This window comes from Varroa jacobsoni, unplaced genomic scaffold (assembly GCF_002532875.2).
Source record: "Varroa jacobsoni isolate VJ856 unplaced genomic scaffold, vjacob_1.0 scaffold_485, whole genome shotgun sequence".
NCBI classification, from domain to species: Eukaryota; Metazoa; Arthropoda; class Arachnida; order Mesostigmata; family Varroidae; genus Varroa; species Varroa jacobsoni.
The window spans coordinates 201,931-220,435 of record NW_019213387.1 but is presented as its reverse complement, the minus strand read 5'-3'; the positions used below and the strand labels follow the sequence as shown (position 1 = coordinate 220,435).

General features: G+C 39.2%; 2 long non-coding RNA genes across 13 annotated transcripts in view; one reads left to right on the top strand and one right to left on the bottom strand.

Moving 5' to 3' along the window:
* LOC111260869 (uncharacterized) overlaps window positions 1-13,932 on the top strand; it is a 32,860-nt gene extending 18,928 nt beyond the window's left edge. For 2 of the 5 annotated variants that reach the window (XR_002680594.2, XR_002680593.2), the window contains one exon: window positions 12,605-12,692. This is a non-coding gene — a long non-coding RNA (uncharacterized LOC111260869). The other 3 variants (XR_002680591.2, XR_015311235.1, XR_015311236.1) reach the window with 3 other exon arrangements.
* LOC111260868 (uncharacterized) lies at window positions 1,141-18,145 on the bottom strand. Of its 8 annotated transcripts, none has more exons than XR_002680585.2 (5): window positions 12,640-12,754; window positions 11,810-12,086; window positions 11,432-11,632; window positions 7,225-7,465; window positions 1,141-1,374 (listed from the first exon to the last, which is right to left on the bottom strand). It is a non-coding gene; the product is annotated as an uncharacterized LOC111260868 (long non-coding RNA). The 8 variants fall into 8 exon arrangements; XR_002680587.2 differs by having other exon boundaries at window positions 7,225-7,336; XR_002680589.2 differs by having other exon boundaries at window positions 11,432-11,619.
* Between the last annotated feature and the right edge of the window lie 360 nt (window positions 18,146-18,505).

Sequence of the window (18,505 nt, the reverse complement as noted above, 5' to 3'; positions counted from 1 at the left end):
GGGCCTACCCAACAGAAGCGGGACCGAGACAGTACTATATAAATTCTGCTAAGCCAATAATTATTGATTTAGATGTGATGCTCGATACGATTCACATTTAAGACACAGACCTATTTTGAATAACAAGTTTCTCAGAAGCATTAAAACGAGCAATTTTCTCAGACCTTCAATATCTCTGTAGTTAATCCTTATGGGCTATTCAAGAAAGCAAGCCTGTGCATCTCATCACCATAGGCTATTCATATGGCATAAAAGGGATTTCTGTCTGTGCTAAGTATAATTATTTAAATACGACTACAACAACACAAAGGGATCTGAAGAACGTGCAAAAGCTGAGGGCGATTGTTTACAGGGGCGTAATGATTACGACATAGTGGGAAGGTTTTTGTTCACTGGTACAAAGGTAGCTAAGTCTCATCGCAAGGGCACGATAGGCTCGTGAAAGTTAGAACTTTAACAGTGTGTCCCATGAGTCATTGATAACTTGAAGTATCCAGACATTATAAAAGTACACCGACATTTTAACACTGGTATGACAAAGGATACGGCTACTTAGTTTGGTAACGACTGTTCCCAAGCTAAGGCAAAATCAGTCATCTAAATATGGACTTTCTTATCGATAGATGAGATAGTTTTTTTCGTAATGGCGTACTACGTAGCGCAATCACCAGTGTTACTCTTCGAAATGCTTACCTAGCGTACCAGTAACGTAATGTAAACTATAAAAATAGAATTATTTGTTTTTGGTATAACAACTCGATCCTATTCTAGCCATACAACATGAGTTAAACGACAATTCCTCTTAACTGCAACTTCTTTTTTAGAGGTGGCAGTCTACTGAGTCTATCCTGAGCCGCCTTAGAATACGGTTTTTAGACGAGTTCTTTCCGACGATTCAAAATCAGCCGACAGTCGAGGATCGTTCATAGGGCACCGCTAAGTTTTCCAATTAGAATAGACACAATAGTCATTTCGAGACTCTGAAATCGAAAATCGGGTTTCATCGCAAATCGGAGCCAAACAGAAGCGTCTGTTTCGGTTGCTCATTTCGTAGACTTTGCATGGGTTAATTGACAATGCGGAGTGCTATCATGCTTGTTTCCATTTCTTTGCCTGCGTTTGTAAGATAATCCTGCTGAATTTGTATTTTAACCTTGCACCTTTATTACGATCCCATAGGGTACGTTTAAAGATGATTGCATGGCCGCCTACTCCGCAACCTTTCCATGTTTCACGTCTTTCCGGTACGAACTTTTCCTCACGTAAGTCAGAGCTACCTTCAGGTGTGCCGTCTGAAAATGTCGGATTTGACATCTTGGACACGTTGTCGAGGGGTATATTGCCAACTGCGGCGTTCTTACAATCGAATTGAATCTGAAAATTCACAATAATCATTTAATAACAATAATAATGAGAATATTAACGTTCCTCGTAATACTCTTTCGTTATAAAAATACCTTTTCTAGATTACTAATTGAAATAAGTATTACTTATGTAATAATTAGTTTGTGCCTTTGACTCGCTCGGCACGCTCAGGTAGCGCATTTTAACACTGTATAATTACACAATTTCCAATTAAGTGCTCAAACCGTGCAAATAGCTTTCACTCCTAGCGAAACGTCTACCATAAAAAAAAATGTCGCCAATTGGTTCCAAATTAAAATTTGGCAATCAATTCCGATGCGATTGTATTTAGCTTAGTATAACAGCCAAGCCCGCTATTTTCCTGCCGAGAGTCATCTACAGTTTTCCACAAATGGCTTGAGCTAACGGTTTTGTTTGATCTTTGCATCCTATTTTGTATTACCATTGTACTAATAAATACCGTGCCATTGAGTAACCCGTAATAGAACCAATCTATCTAGCCTGTGTTCTTATCGCTGATGTTAGATCCTTCACGGATTCTTCCGCGCCTCATTAGCTGATTTCTCAATAGATCCCAGCATGGGCGCATCTTCCTTTGCTCGTGTCTATGTGCATGTATTTTATTTTTTGCAAGTACAGATCCTTCAAAATCCAGACTAGCTACAGATTCCTTACAAACATTAGTCGGGTTTAAAACTTCTCTCCCACAAATTTAGTCAACGCAAACAAACGACACTAAAGATTGAAAATAGCCTTCTGAAAATCATCAATTTCGCCCAAAACTAAGTCATTTTGTACCAATGATGTCCTTCGAGCAGTCAAAAATGACAACATACTATTCGCTAATTCCTTAGCTGTGGGATTCACAATAAATGTTTTGGGCGTATTTTAAAAACGGTACTCGTGACCCCTTCAAGAGAGGAAATCCTTGTTAGCCAGATTATATTTGGCTCGTCCCTTATACAGTCTCGTATTAAACAGTGAAGTGACGATTCGAAGTTTTAACAAGTTGATTTTAACACCGACTCGTCATAAACAAGTAAGAGTTATTTTTTGCAGGACTTTTGTCAAATGACTGTGCAATAGCTTGCGTTGAAACGCCGAATATAACTGCGTACTCCCATTGTGCTGCCTACAAAAAAATTAAATATAATTCATACCTCACGTTGAGGCTGATGACTCGTTTGATATTTACTATCTCATGAACAAACAGATCTACTGTAGAGCAAATAAACGGGTAAGTGCACAAAAGAGCAATGAAACGAGTAAACATATGTCGCTTTCTCAGTATCATCACGCGTGAATTATACTTTGCAGAACGAACAGAATATACCTATTGACAATTATGCTTCAGTGTTAGAGAGTCAACAAAAACTTCAGGCCCTTGTGTCTTAAGAAGGTCTTTTATGTAATAAAATACCTTTTATGCATCCGATCTTTTATGGCAATCTACCTAAAATCACAGTGAATAAGCCACAATCGGCTATACTGTGTTGTGAAGATGTTATGTCCATCGGCACGTTAGGAACAAGCTTGGTGTTCTCCGGCCTTAGAGACCTTTAAGGCGTCATACAATTAAAATATACAGATTTTCGTAGTATTCGTATAGAAATGAAAGGGTACAAACGAGTTTGATAACAAGCTGATAGTAGAGATGACTGTTTAGTGGGTGCCGTTTCCATCCACGTAAAATTTGGCAGTAGCGATTTATGCTATATACAACGAATATGTTTCGTTACGAAGGGGCGAAGCAAAACTTGTTCTTAGCGGATTTAGAGAAGGCTCTTTTTCATCGTTTGTTATGTCTAACGGAAATCTTAAAAATACTTGTTTTATTTCACGTCGTAGAACATCTCAGCCTTAACATAATACATAAGTAAGAAATTTACAATGCTTCCGAACCAAACCTCACTGTTACTTGTAGAAACAATTATATTACGTGCCTCAAAGCAGCTTGACCATATATCACTCAGTTTCACTAGGCCGACTACTCTAGATAGCTAAACCCAAGTTTAGATTTTTTTCTTCAATAAAACTAGCAGAGTTGTATATATGCTATTATTTCTAGTTAATCGTGCTACTGTAGTGGCCATCGCCAGTTTATTTTCGTAAACACGAGGGTTAGTTTGTAAGGCTTTGAATTCCCGTCTATAAAATTCATCTATAAAGATTTGACAGCCAAGTTACTAGCTTTATCCGCCAATTTTTCATTTGGCGTAGGCCACATCATATTTCTGTCGTATTTTGTAGTAAGTCTGAATACGATCTCTCGTAATAATCAGCTATTAGTACCACAACCAATCTACGTACACCCATCGTCCTAATGTCATATCATCATAAGAACGTCCATCATTTCCCATTTTATGTGAGTGTCTTCATATTATCATTTAGCGTTCTTTTTTAGTAGCCTGATGGCTAGATGTGGCGATCGCACATTTTTTTAATATATATAATTTTTTTAATATAAAAATGGAGTGCAAACACAGGCCGAGCCATAGAATTGACTAGTTCTCAGGAATGAACCTTAGGTTAAGTGCGGTTGCCCGGTGTCGTTTTTAAGAAAAATTTAAAGGATATTGACAAAACCAGTGGCGCTTCAAGAAACTGCAGAGGTCTATGTGATATAGCATTCAAGTGTTGTAGCCGCGTCTAGAAGTCTCACTGTATGCAAAAAGCGGAGAAATCAGTACTTTATAACGTACGCGATAAGAGCCATGAGTGAATGCATCCAATTTGTTGATCGGAAAATAAAGCAGTGTTTCTTCTCAAAAATATTCATTATCGGGAACCAAATATCGATCCTTTACAGCGGAGAAAATTTTAAATGAAAACGATTTACCAATTCCTGCCAGATCCGGACTAAATAAATTCTCGATTTGGTAAGGTATTAAAAATTATTTAGCATGAGTTTATCACATGGCCAGCCATTATACCAACTGAGACACACTGTTTAACAGAAGTTTTATATAGTTGACATACAAATTTTTGTGCCTGCTAAAAAACTAGTCCTTTTTCCCTAAGATGGTTTATCCTATGTACTGTGCAGATCTAGGCTTATCAAGTGGGATTATCAGACTCTAAAATTTTTAAATAGAAAAATCGTTTAATATAGAGATGCAGTTTTGCGACAAAAAGCCAAAGCATTTAAGGAAAAAAAGTTAATTACCTTTCCATTCATTTAGCATTTAGTGGAGAATCATTATGTATAATGTGTCTTCTGACCACATACTCTACCACGTTACGAAGTCATTGTTTCTCTACTCTTCTCTCTCTCTCTCTCTCTTTTTTTTTTAACAAAAACACTATTTCGAAATGTGTACGCTTTATAAACATAACGTTAGCTTTATTCACTGTATAAAAATCATCGCCGCATATTGATTTGGCGGAAATTGTCTACGTAAGCTATCTATGGTTATTTGATACGGCGCTCCTATTAATACAACCTTTTAAGATCATTACACTTTCCTCGTCGAAGTCTTCAAAATGCATTGAGCTAAAGCTCCTCTTATGGCACTGTGCATTATGAAACGTCTCACAGAATGCTAGTTCTCAATATTTCTTCTGGTCTTCTTGTTGTTTCTTTATTTTTATGGTTCGTTTATTAAGTTTAGAATGTATTTTCTAGGATAGTTAGTAGTCACAGCTCGTTTAACTCGCAAAAGCTACATGTTGCGGACTCGCTCCTCCGAGGCTGTTAACCCTGCTTTGAATGTGACGTAGCCAGATGCGACGCACCACCTAACCAATAACCCTTGCCTCCTTCAATTTAGCGAAAAGTCTATTCGTCAGGGAGCGTAAACATTGATGATGCTGGCTCTGGATTTTATATATTGCCTCATCTGCCATCTGTGCGGGCGAGCAAGCCTAGCTTGAGAGGAAAATCGATGGGAAAACTGATATAGGTCTCATGCATCGTCGCAGTCGATCGTCGACTATCAATCAATGTAACTTAAAGCTAGGACTTATCACCCAAAAGCCTTGCTGCGAAGTAAAATCTGACTAACTTACTACAAGTACGTTAATAATCGGTGTGTGTTATGGGCTCTATGCTAAACATCTTTAGTAAACTAATGAGGTAATATCCTCTGTAATCGAGATAAAAAGAAGCGAGCTTTGAAACTCTTTGGTAAGGGCTTCTGTGGGAATACTTTCTATTAGCAATATTATCACTATCGCTATAGCGACCCATTCTCAAAATAGGTCCGCAAACTATTCATGTTGGACAAACGTAATTAAGCGATGGATTGACACAATGTAAACACTGGGTTGGTTACCTCTATAAATTTAAATTAAATTTAAAATAATTCTAAATCCAGCATTTTCCTCACTGTCAACGTTAGGATTTGTTTGTCAGTGGTAAGATCAAATATGATATCGCCTAATTGTACCCTTCATTATTTCAACGTTTCAGAAGGTACAGCTCGAGTATAGGAGCTCGTTGCATACGTGTAACATCTGATTTGCCAAGTAATATCAGAAATGCCGTTGTTACTACGAGTGAGAGGTCACTTCGTAGCTACACGGATTGCGCCAATTCTGAACAAAGTTCCTTTGCACTCCTTGATCGTTAGCGTCATAAGGGAAATTCAAATTGTCACTGTATATCTGTCGTGTTTTCATGACCTATCACGCGAAAACGTCGGGGTATACTGCGACCATCGTTTGAAATCGAGTTCGCCTCTTCAAAAAAGCAACTTAACTAGCCCTTTTGCTTTAAAAGAAATAACAGTTGCAAGTGGACGCTACGACGACTGATATCTGAGGTAGCTCCTGCTCTATCGTTAACAGTTACTTATAGCTGAATGAGCAAATTAAAAAGTGGTCTTATGAGAACTAAAGTGAGCCATTTCAACGACGGCGACCAGAACGGGTATCCTTCGAGAAGATTGAATCAAATATTAGATTGACAAAATGTTTTCATGGCCACTCAAATGAGATGACGGAGGTCGCGACTATTAAGCAGAGTTTGACATTTCTCGCAAGCGAAAGAACGTAAAAAAGATGAATGGGTGAATAACTGTTGGAGTTTCCCACTTTGACGCCTAAGTTAACTACGAGCTGAACTAGCTACGACCTACGGTTACGTTGGGCCGATATGACCTCGGGTCGAATTCTTTCCGTGTGCAAGTTTGCTAGATTTGTTTGAAAAACTTTACGATGAAAAGAAAGAAGTTAACTGTGCTTATAGTATTTTAGATGCACAGTCGGATATTCTTCCTATTCAGAAAAATATTAGCCAGGCAATAATGAAAACAAACATTCTGTTTCAGCATGAATTTGCACGTACGTACAGTCCAGCGAAGGTAAAACTAAGAGAACTGAGCTTCGATAACGATGATAAAAATTAACCGTCAATGCCACTTTTGTTTCGAATATTTCAAGCGATAAATCTTTAAAGGCCTTCTATGGCGGCAATAAAATTAGGTTATTATAATAAAACGATTTTAGATCCCAGGATTCTGTCTGTCATCGTTGCGAGATACCGAACGAAGAGCTACATAGATGTAGCTGAAAAAATAGGTCTGACTGATATTAGGCATTTAATTCCCATTTCGGCTTCAATTAACATCAAATCCTTAACACCCAAATCTGACTGCTGAGACTGAACGATGGAAGTTAGGGGCCAAACCTAATAATGACTTCGATTCCCAGTTAAGCTCAATAATGTTTTCAACACCGTTAAATTCCTGATGTCAGACGGCTATGTTAAACCAACTGGAGTTTTTTTTTATAAACTCGTAACCTACTGAAAAATTATTCCCGCTGTGTTGCAAGTACCATTATTAGCCATGACGAACGTATCGGTGGCGAGAGGTTTTAGCCTTAAAAAAAGAGAAATTTAGCCTTAGTGAGACTCACCTGTTACTCGAAATAATTAGTAAGATGCAGGGATTAATTCGTCCCTTATCCACTCTCGTTGTTAATTTCAGTAGTGTGCTCTTGAATATCTCATGGTCATGGCGCCAGGATGCTAAAACGGTCCGCAAACAGATGGGTTCGCTTTAGGTAGGCCTTGCTGTTCACGTTTGCGATAGCAGTCTGATTGTAAACTTTTGAATTTTCTTCTGCTTTTAACTTCTGTGCGACGAAAACGGCCACCCTGGACGCAAGGATGACAATTAGGCGTATTACCAACACGGCGAAACCTAGCCACATTTTAACACTTCCCTTTTTTGATTTAAGCCAAAGGCACAAAAAGCTGTTTATGATCGAAACCACTGATTGCTACGGTTAGCCGTGCTCATTTTTGGTTATGAATATAAAGCCCAACGATAACGCTAATTCGCCAATAAGACAACAACTGATCGATTCTGTCAATGCGTTTTTTATCTGGATCCACTCTCTACTTCAAAACAATGGATTACTTTACAAAAGAGCCTAAGCTCGCTTCCGATACGCAAATGAATGCAAATGGCTAAACAAGATTATTGGAATTGGCTCTCTAATAAGCAACGTTTTGCTCACGACTCTGACTCTGACATAACTGATAAGACTCTTTGCGATGCGGCCTATTAAACCCACACGAGCCTCCATAGCATCAACTTTGCCTCTGTCCAAGACGCCTAACAGCCTTGATATAAGGTTAAACCTTACCCCCCGAAAACCTGTTTCATATCATCTTTAAGAAGGTGGCCGACGTACTTATCGGGCCTTTGCCCATAATGTTTACAGTCTTTTCAAAGCGAGTTATACTCTCAGTCTTTTACAATTGATTGTATTGTAACCTCATTCTACAAAAGAGACAGTGTTCGACTGCTGAAAACCACTGCCTCGTTGCTCAGGAGTTTATATGTTGTATTGTAATGAACGACATTATCGTAGCCTATCTATGCTAGTCTGGACTTTTCGATCCAAACTAACATAATCTTGCTAGAAAGAAGTCTACCTGCACTTAATTATCGGAAGTTCTTAAATGCATCACTAGGCAATTGTTAAAAATGCGCTCCCTAGCATTTATTTTGATTTTTTTCCCTGAACTTGGCAAATCACGATCTATTAATGCCAAAGATATCTATTCCTTGTATATGTTTCAGACTGACAAACTGCTGTCCTGCAGATCTTGCGGATTGCTCATGCAAAGTGCAAATCGAACACTGCCTGTCAGCCTGTTCGATCACACCCTTAGGAGAGCCGTAGGGCTTTTGTCTAAGCCCCTTCTATACATCACATTCTATCAGGGTGTCGAGTTTTTATTCAATGGTGTCCCTATCAAATATAACGTATACGGGCATGATGTAAAAATCTAAATCAAGCTAAGCATAACAACAGATGTGCTTACAGTCCAGCATGCTATGGGTTTGCTTGCATCCTGGCCGAGAATCAGCCAAATGATGTTATCTATATCAAAATTACTAAGACTACTCCGAATGACGCCGGATCTATATTTTCTGTACGGAGATCAGCTGCCTTTTTTCTTTTTTCTCATACGCCTCTTGCTCATAAGAATACAAATATTTGACAAAACCATATGGACCGTTTTCTATGAAGAGTAGTATGAACACGTGATCTCCTCCGCGAGTTCCTTGCACCTCTTCACAAAAAGGACACTTGGAACTTATATATATAAAAAAAAAAAAAAATTTCCTAGCAATTTCTTTAATTTCGTCGGGACTTGTCAATTCGCACTTCAGAGGTAGCCACCCTTATCATGTTTCTAAAAATCATCCACGAAGAACCCGCTCTAAACCATTATAGGATAACCAATATCTAAACCCCTCAAATGAAAGACTGTTTTGTGTTCCCGGCATCTACTTATAACCGAATCTGCCAAAACCGCTGGCCTGAAAATAATAAGTTTGTATTTCCAATGTTGACATCATAGCTTGTCTCCAATACACCGTGACATAAGGTATAACAACAGATCGGTAAGAGTCAACTATCTACCTTACAATCAAATGTTTCAATTAAGATATTATTAATTGGCACTCACAGTTCCCCTATATGCTGATACTACAATGTGAGTGTGACAGGCAGACCATTTATATGAATTTTTACAACTCTCAAAACTCGAGTAAAGTCTTCACCTGCGTGATCGCCTGACTTAAGTTCATGTACTGCGTATTTTCGTTAAAAAAAAAACAAATTTACACAAGGCGTTACTTTTCATGATCAGCATTTGATCTTTGTTTTCGGCACTGCATTAGGGGTTTTCTCAGTTCCACCACTGCCACCCATCAAAAATATCTGTTGTATCCGAGGGCTAAAACAACTGAACACTGTTTCAATGTTCTTTAACAACCCCTAACCTCTTAAGCTTGTTGTATTTTAACAGAAATAAGAATTTCTGAAACAATAGTAAATCCACTGCTGCACATACGTTTGAATTAGGGTTATAGATGGGGTGCTCTCCAGCGTATACAAGCTCTGCTTGAAGGCGGGTGTGAAGAAGATTCTTTTATCAATCGTTTACGGTAGCCTCTGTGAAAATAAGGAAACGACCGATTTTCACCCACTAGAAAAACTAACCGTTGTTTAGCGGAGTTGTGTGGAGTTCCCCGGAACCGTAAAGGCCAGCAGAGTAAATTATAGGGAACAAAAAAAAACGAATTTTCTATTAGGATCACACGTTCCTACTTGATGGACAAATCATATACGTCCTAGTTCTTATTAAAAAGAAATGTATATGTATCCCAAAACTTCCCTTTTGCATCAAACAAGTAAATGTGTTACGTATTTCATCTACACAGAACTTGATTTTGTGCGAACTAGGCATTTAAATAATGAACTAGTAGTCTCAACAAATTTCCCACTCTCTTTGTCCTAACAAACGGAAAACCGTTTTATATTCCCTACACTTAAATAGAACGAACATTTTTCAAAGAATTTTACAGTGGCAGGGGAATGGATAGCCTAGTAGCAACAACTATGATAGACATATACAATTCGTGCGTGAACAAATGTTAAGGAAAAATGCAAAAACATTGTTTAATGTTAACGCCATAAAGTGTGGAATAGTTATGCGACGCCATACCATGCCCTCGAGTAGGAGGTGCAACAATTTAGCTTGTTCTAATAGAAATACTAATTGCTATCTTTATTTGTATGTTCCCCGAAGAAGGTATATATATACATATATATATTAGCGAGATCAATATATTTTTCCGAGACGCCCATAGTCACGGATAAAATAGTTTTTGGCACACTGAAGGTCTTTTGTCGTCGGTCATTGCCACATTGGCATTCAAAGCTGTATGAAAGGCGCTTAGGCGAAGCGTCACAAGTATCTGAAATGGTGAAGATAAGCAACAACGTCAGCTAAGAGCTTTGTTAGCGCGGGCAATTCAAATGTGATTACTTCACAAAATGAAGCGGCTCTCTTCTGTCAAAACAGGGAGCGTTTCGAAGTCAAGCAGATTTCAGCATACGATATCATTAAAATCGCTAAATCTAAAAAGCTCTGAAGGAGCTCTTGAAAAGTTCTTAGTCGGCACGACATATACCGCGAATGGATCTTTAGTTTACCAATGGAAATATTGTAGTTGACCTGTGCCGCACGCTAGATCAGACAGGCTGTAAACGATATGATGACTAAAATCCAGGAGTTTTGCATCGTTGACTTCAAGCTGTTCATGGCCGAAGTTCGCTTCATACAGTTGAATAAATGAATAGTTTACTTCACGAAAATCTCTGCAGTTCAAATCTTTATAAACACCCGCCACTGGATTTCTCAGAACGAAAGAAACTGCGTAATTGGAGTGACCTTTCATCAACAGGCTCTTCACGGTAGATTGAATGAGAATTACTGTCTCTTTAAATGAATTGTACAAAGTGACGCAAAAGAACGCCTCGCTTAATTGCAAAGCACTTTAAGGCTACACGAATAGTAACTTGTACGTTGAAGGTGGCATAACTCAGAATCTACATGGGATAACCTTTATTCACCCGAACTTCGACCCAACAATGACTTGACGTAGATAGCTATCCAAGGACTGGTTGGTTACTATTACCTGTACTAGCAAAACTTTATCAAAAAAATTCACGCAGTCGATAAGCTAGATATTCGCAGACTAACTTATAATATTCGCAGATTTCAGTTAGGCTGTGTTCTAATTACTGCGAAACTTACCGAAAAAATGATGTCAAATATTGCAACCGCTTATTTGCTTAGTTTTCATTCTTAATACACGACAATGAACCATGGAGCGGGTTTGTAATAATTTTCATCGATGAGCTTCTACAAGTTCTCGATCTTCGTAACGTTTACCAGGCATGACCATCTCCGCTTTGAATATGCAGGGTACATTCAAGGGTCAACTAAATACAATTACTGAAATATTAGTCGGTCAAATATATTTATTCAAATCAATTAGATAGAGACAAATCAAAAGGAACTAACAGTAACAGCACACGTGCAATAATTGCACATATATTTTGAAACATTTAAACACATACATATATGCCACAAGCTAAGTCTAACGGTTACAGAGAATCAGTCAAAATTTACGTTGGATGCCTAGCGCGCCTGCGCTGTGTGGACGTAATCTGCTGTCGGCCTTTCGTCTCCAAGCTGCGAGCCTGCTAACTAGAAGCGTATGATCTGGCTTGAACTTTGCACAGACTATCCGAACACGGGGTATCGTCAATAGAGTTGTCCACCTAGTTCTGCGCTTCTTTGCCGTGCTGCTTTTGCCGTCTATTAACAAAGATACATAACAGAATTTCCTGTTTGTTGGTGTCGCTGTTGCTGTTCTTGTTGTAGTATCTCACGTTAACGTTGTCAACTAAAAACGGTGAAATTGTCATTAAATATTAAAATTTTCCATTTGTTGAAATTTCGAGCGTCAGCTATGATTTGTAGCAAATGCTTACAAGACAGACTCATGCCGATTCGCCTTTTGCAAAGTTCTTATCGTTATTACTAGCGGATTAGCATCCCTTACAGTGCCTATATTTATCATGCTCCATCATTCAACGCTACAAGCAAGAAATCTATTTTACTATTTGCAACAGAGAAATTGGAGGCGCGAAGTAAAAGCTAGAAAGACGCATGTGGCTGCAAAGTTGAGGGCGCGTTCCATAGCTTCCGTGACAGTATCGAGCTTCAAAACTGTAGATAGTACTTCAAACCGAATGTTGGCTAAGAAAAGCGCAGAGATCAAACAGCCATTTCGTGGTCCTGACTCAGCTTACTATTAAACTGGACCACAGTCACTTTATAAACCATCTAATCAAGTTACAATTGTTACTGTCTAAGTCAATTGTAAACTTTCTTTTTAAGCTTGTTTATTCTTTGCTGCAGGGTTTTACGGCAATAATCAACTTGATGATACCTACCGACCGCTCGAAATCGAACAACTTGCTTGCAGGACTCGTTGTTGTTAGATGACTCGATCTTTACGAACTCGGTAAGACTTCTTCACAAGTATTGAATACGTCCTTTTAGGTAGGCACCTAGGAAAAACTTATGTGAATTTGACTGTCAATGTATGGGCGCTTAATATTAAACAATACACTTCCACTATAATTCGTCGTTGCTGGCCACCTGCGCCGTGGCTTTTCTAGCGTGCTTAATTCCGAAATGACGTTGTGAACAAAAGGCGAATGAAAATGTCTGAGTTTGCTAAAATGTTATGAAACTGATAGCGAGCACTGGGCAACAAATCCTGGTGATAAGCAAAACCTTGCAGTCAAATCATTTCCACATAGGTGCCTGTAGGCCTTATATTCGGGCAGACACAAGCTAAAAACAAACTGAGGAGCCGTAATGTGATAATATCAGTGTATGGATGTACACGAAAAGAGATACAAATATATAAATTATGTATGTTAGAGAGGGTAACGGCTTAACTTACACCGAACAATCGTTATAGCTTGGCTAAGGTATCCGGCAGTGGTAACAGTTGATTTGCAGTTGGCAAGAAAGAAGGCTTCTCCCGGATCTAGTTATTATATTTTGTGTAAGAGGCCAGTTACAATTGCACCTCTGTATTCAATTTCATGGCTAGTGGAGGGAGTGAGTGCGCTTACGTCATTAAGAAAAACATCTAATAGTCACAGTAATATGCCAAGAGGGCATCGGACTGTGTGCATGCTGACAGTATAGCACGCATTGTCCAGTTAAATAAAAGATCTTGTCGTGTGGTATAAAAGGTCAAATCTGAGCTGTCACTCAGCCATCTTGTCGTTTTTCTCTATTTTAGCGCTTCTAAGACAGGCATGTTTGACAGTAAAAGATTAGTTTAGAAGGATACGTTTCATCGATAAGGAATGCTTTGTTATTCAAACCAAACGAACGCGAACGTAGAATATTTTCGAAAGCAGAACGGAGCCGTCTACTACTCCACCGACTTCGAGAAGGAAGACAATGTGAAACCTGTTACGACAGTAACGCTTAAGCCCGCTAAAGTGCTGTACAGAACTTAAGGCACACACAAAGAATGCATTGCTAGAGACTTCTATTTCATTGTGAGCACCTATCAGTGGACGTATTACGTACGAACTACTTTGACGGTTCTAATTAACTCGCTGGAACCTGAGTTACCTTGACCTTACCTTTGGGCGTTCTGTTACGTGCCAACATATCCAATGGAGACTTCGCCCTTTACACGAATAAATCTAACAACTTAAGTGACTTTGTTTTTCTTTTTATAATCACTTTATTTTTGAGCTGAAACATGCTTTCCATCTACATAATAACATCGTGGTGTTAACACTGCATGCGACTTATTTACAAAATCAAGTTACCGACAAGTTAAAAGAGACAGCTTTTTGTTTTCGGCACTGACAAAGCGACCTTTGGATTCGTTGCCTTGCTCTATCGAATTATCATACCGTATGCCCGAAGTTGGCACTGCCTCGCATCTACGTAGTGTACAAGCAAAAGTGTATTTTCGCTGTTCTCTATGTTTCGTGTATGTGAACCGGTAGAGTGCACAAGTTCCGAAGAACACGAGCTCTGCTTTGACATAAAAATACGCTGGCCAGCGTATCCCTAGCCAATATATTCATTTGCTCTGACTCAATTACCGCTAACTATTGTTTAGATTAAATCCGGGTCATTTGAAGCTAGTGCATCCAAAATTTGATTTCCAAGATAAGTATGCTATGACAAAAGTTGTAGTAATCGTTGCATCGAGTGGTCAATCCTTTACGGCGACGCTTGAAGTATTCGTTTCGAATAGACGCACACCGCATCGTATCAAACAAGATAAGCGCAAATGCTATTAGGACTGGTATATGATCGCCGCCTAATGCTACGTTATGGATGCTGATAAAGAAGCTATGAGATATTAAACCGTTAGAAAGTGGCAGAGCGTTGTCATCTGCATCTACGCAACAACATCTGAGATCAGCAAGCCGATCGCCGAATGCGCCTGGCAGAAACTTGGTGGAACTATAAGATGGTCTAGCTAGCACATGGTTAAGACAATCTTCTAGTAACTAAATTATACCTCAAGGCTACTTCTGCATTATATACTATTTTTTTCAAATCGACAGTATTAAGGCACGTTTATGCCTACGAAATAAACGCAGCACAAAAGTTCAAAAGCAGTACTATTTAAGAAATGTAAGGAGTCAGGCTGTATACGAACACATAATTCGCGCTATACGCCAAATATAATATACGAAGAAAACTTATTGTTATATACCTTTAAGTACTCTAAATGTTCAACACTATATATATAGTGTTGAACCTAATATGGTAAATGTGTTAGGTATTTGACGATATCCTGACAAAAATAGGTTATCACATGTATGTACCTATGCGTGTATCGGTGTACTGTGCAATGGCGAAAGGTAAAACAAAACCCCGAACTCCTGATTCTTCACATCTTTTTCGGGTTGCAATTTTCTTCTTGCCTTCCGGCACAAGCCTGTGTTAGCAGTCTGTCTGCCTCTTAATTAGCATCGTACACTTTATACAGCAAGGCGCGTTCAAGCATCTGTCGGCATAGCATCCCACATGTATATTTTCGGGTACCGAAAAGGAAATTGACGAGTGACGCGTGAGTTCGTTTTGTGTGTACAGTACATCACAACTAGGTGTCACTCATGCGCCTCTGCCATGCCACGTGATTCAATAACGCTTGCAATCTCTATTGCAGCGCTGCTAACTGCTAACCACGTCTCTGTTTTTCGCGCTCGCCTAAGGCCCTTAGACGCGGGTTGCTTGGTCGGTCAGACGGTCGCCGCCTGCCTCAAATATGGATATCCTGCAGTAGAATCTTAGATTGCTGCTGTCCCTGTTACCACCTACCGTTACTGGTGATTATGTGACGGCTGTAGCTGACCATCCCGGAGCAGCAGTAGCAGCTCGGATATTCCTAAAGCCCCATAAAAACCTTTTTGGGGCGGTGGGGATGAGCGACCAAGCAAAAGGGCCGGTATTGTCATCCTTCTGTCAAAATGTCTGTGCTGTTAGACTCCAGCGTTGCTTTCCACATTGTTCTCTGCCCGAGAATGCCGCGAAAAAAGAGGACAGGATGGTTTCTTGCCGCGTACTTGCTGTTGCCGAACGGTCGAGGCGCGGGCTTTGGGATCTTTCTCTGAGGCTGTGCAGTGATTACACACGCACTCACGACCAAAATCCCTCGTACAGAAACTGTTGCTTATTCTGGCAATCCGAATTTCCCTTGCTGTTCAGAAAACCCACCAAATCCTGGTTGCTGACGTTGGCCCTCCACCCTTACGTCGCAAAGTCTGTCCCTTATGCGTCCCCGTGCTAAAAAGCAACAAGACAGCGGGGCATGGACGTAGCTAGTTCTCGAGGGATCTCTTCGTTTCTTGTTTCGCTCTTCCAATTTGGAACTCGCAAACTCAAGAACATTCGAATCGAGCCTCAATAGACCAACCGTTTGGCGGGCATATAAACTAAGAAACACCAATACAGTCACAAAAAACATTTTGATTCATCAGGCTCGTTTGCTCCAATCATTTATAAAACATACGGGTATCAAAAAAGAAACTACTTTGAAACAACGTAAGTGTGTCGTATAGGAATGACTGTGCGCAAAATGATACATATTGCTTTGAATACTTTTAGTTCCTGTCTAGCGACGTCATGTGGCGAGCTATGTGTTGAATAGCCCGACAAAAATGGAGCACGTTATGCGTCTCCCACAATACATGCAATGCAAAATCCTTATAGAAACAAGGCGTGATTGGAGACGTGGCAATGGCTTGAAAGAGCGTTACGAGTTGCGGATAAGCATCGGAACAAACAGGAGCTTGATGGGATCTGGGGGTATATTTTTAGGGAATATGCGTTTGGGCTGTCGAGGCGGCAAAACATCATTTGTTTGAAGTACTCGACGACGATTTGATCGTGAATGGAAGTAGGGGAATAAAGCGCATTCAAATCCGATTTCTCAATGGATCCATCTACTGCAATGGGACATAGGGAGGAGGTGAAAATGCAAGAGGAGAGAGAAGAACAACGGATTCGCGCACGAATCTTTTTTCCATCACCTTGTGGGGCATTTTCGTAGGGGCCGTCACAGCACCCGACTATCAAAACACTCTTCAAACCTCCTTTTTCCGGATTCACCTAGACATAATTTCGAGTTTGCCCATTCGCGTTCTGCTAAAAGTATTTGTCTGGTCAACATGCTCTACTTTTCTATGTGCACTCGAAAACAAATCGAAGCCTTTACTCTAGACCAAAATAAAGAAATATCGACAGCTGCCAAATGCCGCTTTATTCTGTATTATACATATACGTAGAGAGAGAGAGAGCGCGAGAGAGAGAGAGAGAGAGAGAGAGGCAGCATTACACAATATACGAAAAACATGATACGCTCCTTTTTCATGAAAATAGCTATATTAGTACATGTATACATTTCGAGTCATTATTTTAATTTTATTTAACATAAATATATAAAAATATATTAGTAATCAATAGGGAATTCAACGATGCCTTTTTAATGCAGTAAACCTACGGGAACACATTTTTACTGAAACAGTTCTAATTTGAACGCGCCTGTCAGTTGCCACTCCGTGCTATAGTTCACTACATTCGTATGGCGATCGGCGGATGTCATTCAATATAACCACACACAAATCAAGTTCGTAAAAGGAGCTTAGTTAAGGTACATAATAGTAATTATTTACTGACGATAAGTTTAATACTACTCAATAATTTTGTTTACTTCTCTAGCTATTAGCTTTTTACAGCTACAAATCCAGCCAAAGCGAGTCACAGTATCGAGTTTGTTACACTCATTGATTAAGTCACTTAGTTAACTGGTCGACTATTAAAACCAATTCATGTTATTCATCGATAATTCGAAAATACGTTGTTTTGGAGACACACATTTGGTTATTTTGAAGCTTCCTGTTTTTAAGATTTTTTCTATGCGACATAAAAAGTAATCGTAATAATTCGGTTAAACGTTAATCCTCAGCATTTGAATAACTTCGGCATCTAAATAAGCGATATTAGTGTCTTTCCATTGCCATCGGAATGCATGATTTGACTGTAATACTATCACTATGCCCAATGGATAGTGCCTGTTGTGAAATAAAAAAAAAGCAAGTATTCATCCTTTGAATACATTTATGAAAGAGGAATTTAAGCTTTGATAATTAAATTCTTTTTTTTTCACTTTCTTAATTCTATTGCATACCTTTATAAGTCAAGCAGTACACTAATCAAGTATATAATTCTAAAAAAAAAGATTAAACTCCTTCTCACAACAGAGACCTACCTTCGGAGCAATCCGACAAATCCGCCGTTTAACGCATTCGAATCACTGCAGGAAGCTGATGTTCTATTTTTTGAAGTCCATCGCCTAAAAGATGCCTCTCGCTCATGTTGAAATCTATTTCTGTAGCCTACCGAATTTAATGAGATTTATTGAATATAATATGACAAAACCGCATGACTCTAACCGTATGCAAAAGCTTCTCACGAAACTTTCCCATGAGCTGATAGATGGTGGCGCGAACCGAAATTTAGCAACTTCATTCCGTTATGAAATTGCATCATTTGGTTAGCGAGTGCCTTATTTCATTGTAATTGTTGTTGCAGGCCAACTAAATCCCATATGGATTAGTAGTATTTAGTCCATTAGATTTCTTTGACGGTTAATGCGCTAGTGGCGTTTGGCCCCATTTTCCGTTTGCGTCACCATCTCTCATACCGACTGCTTGTCTATTCTCTCTTGACACCAGCTGCCTTGTCAAACTCTAATGAGAATTC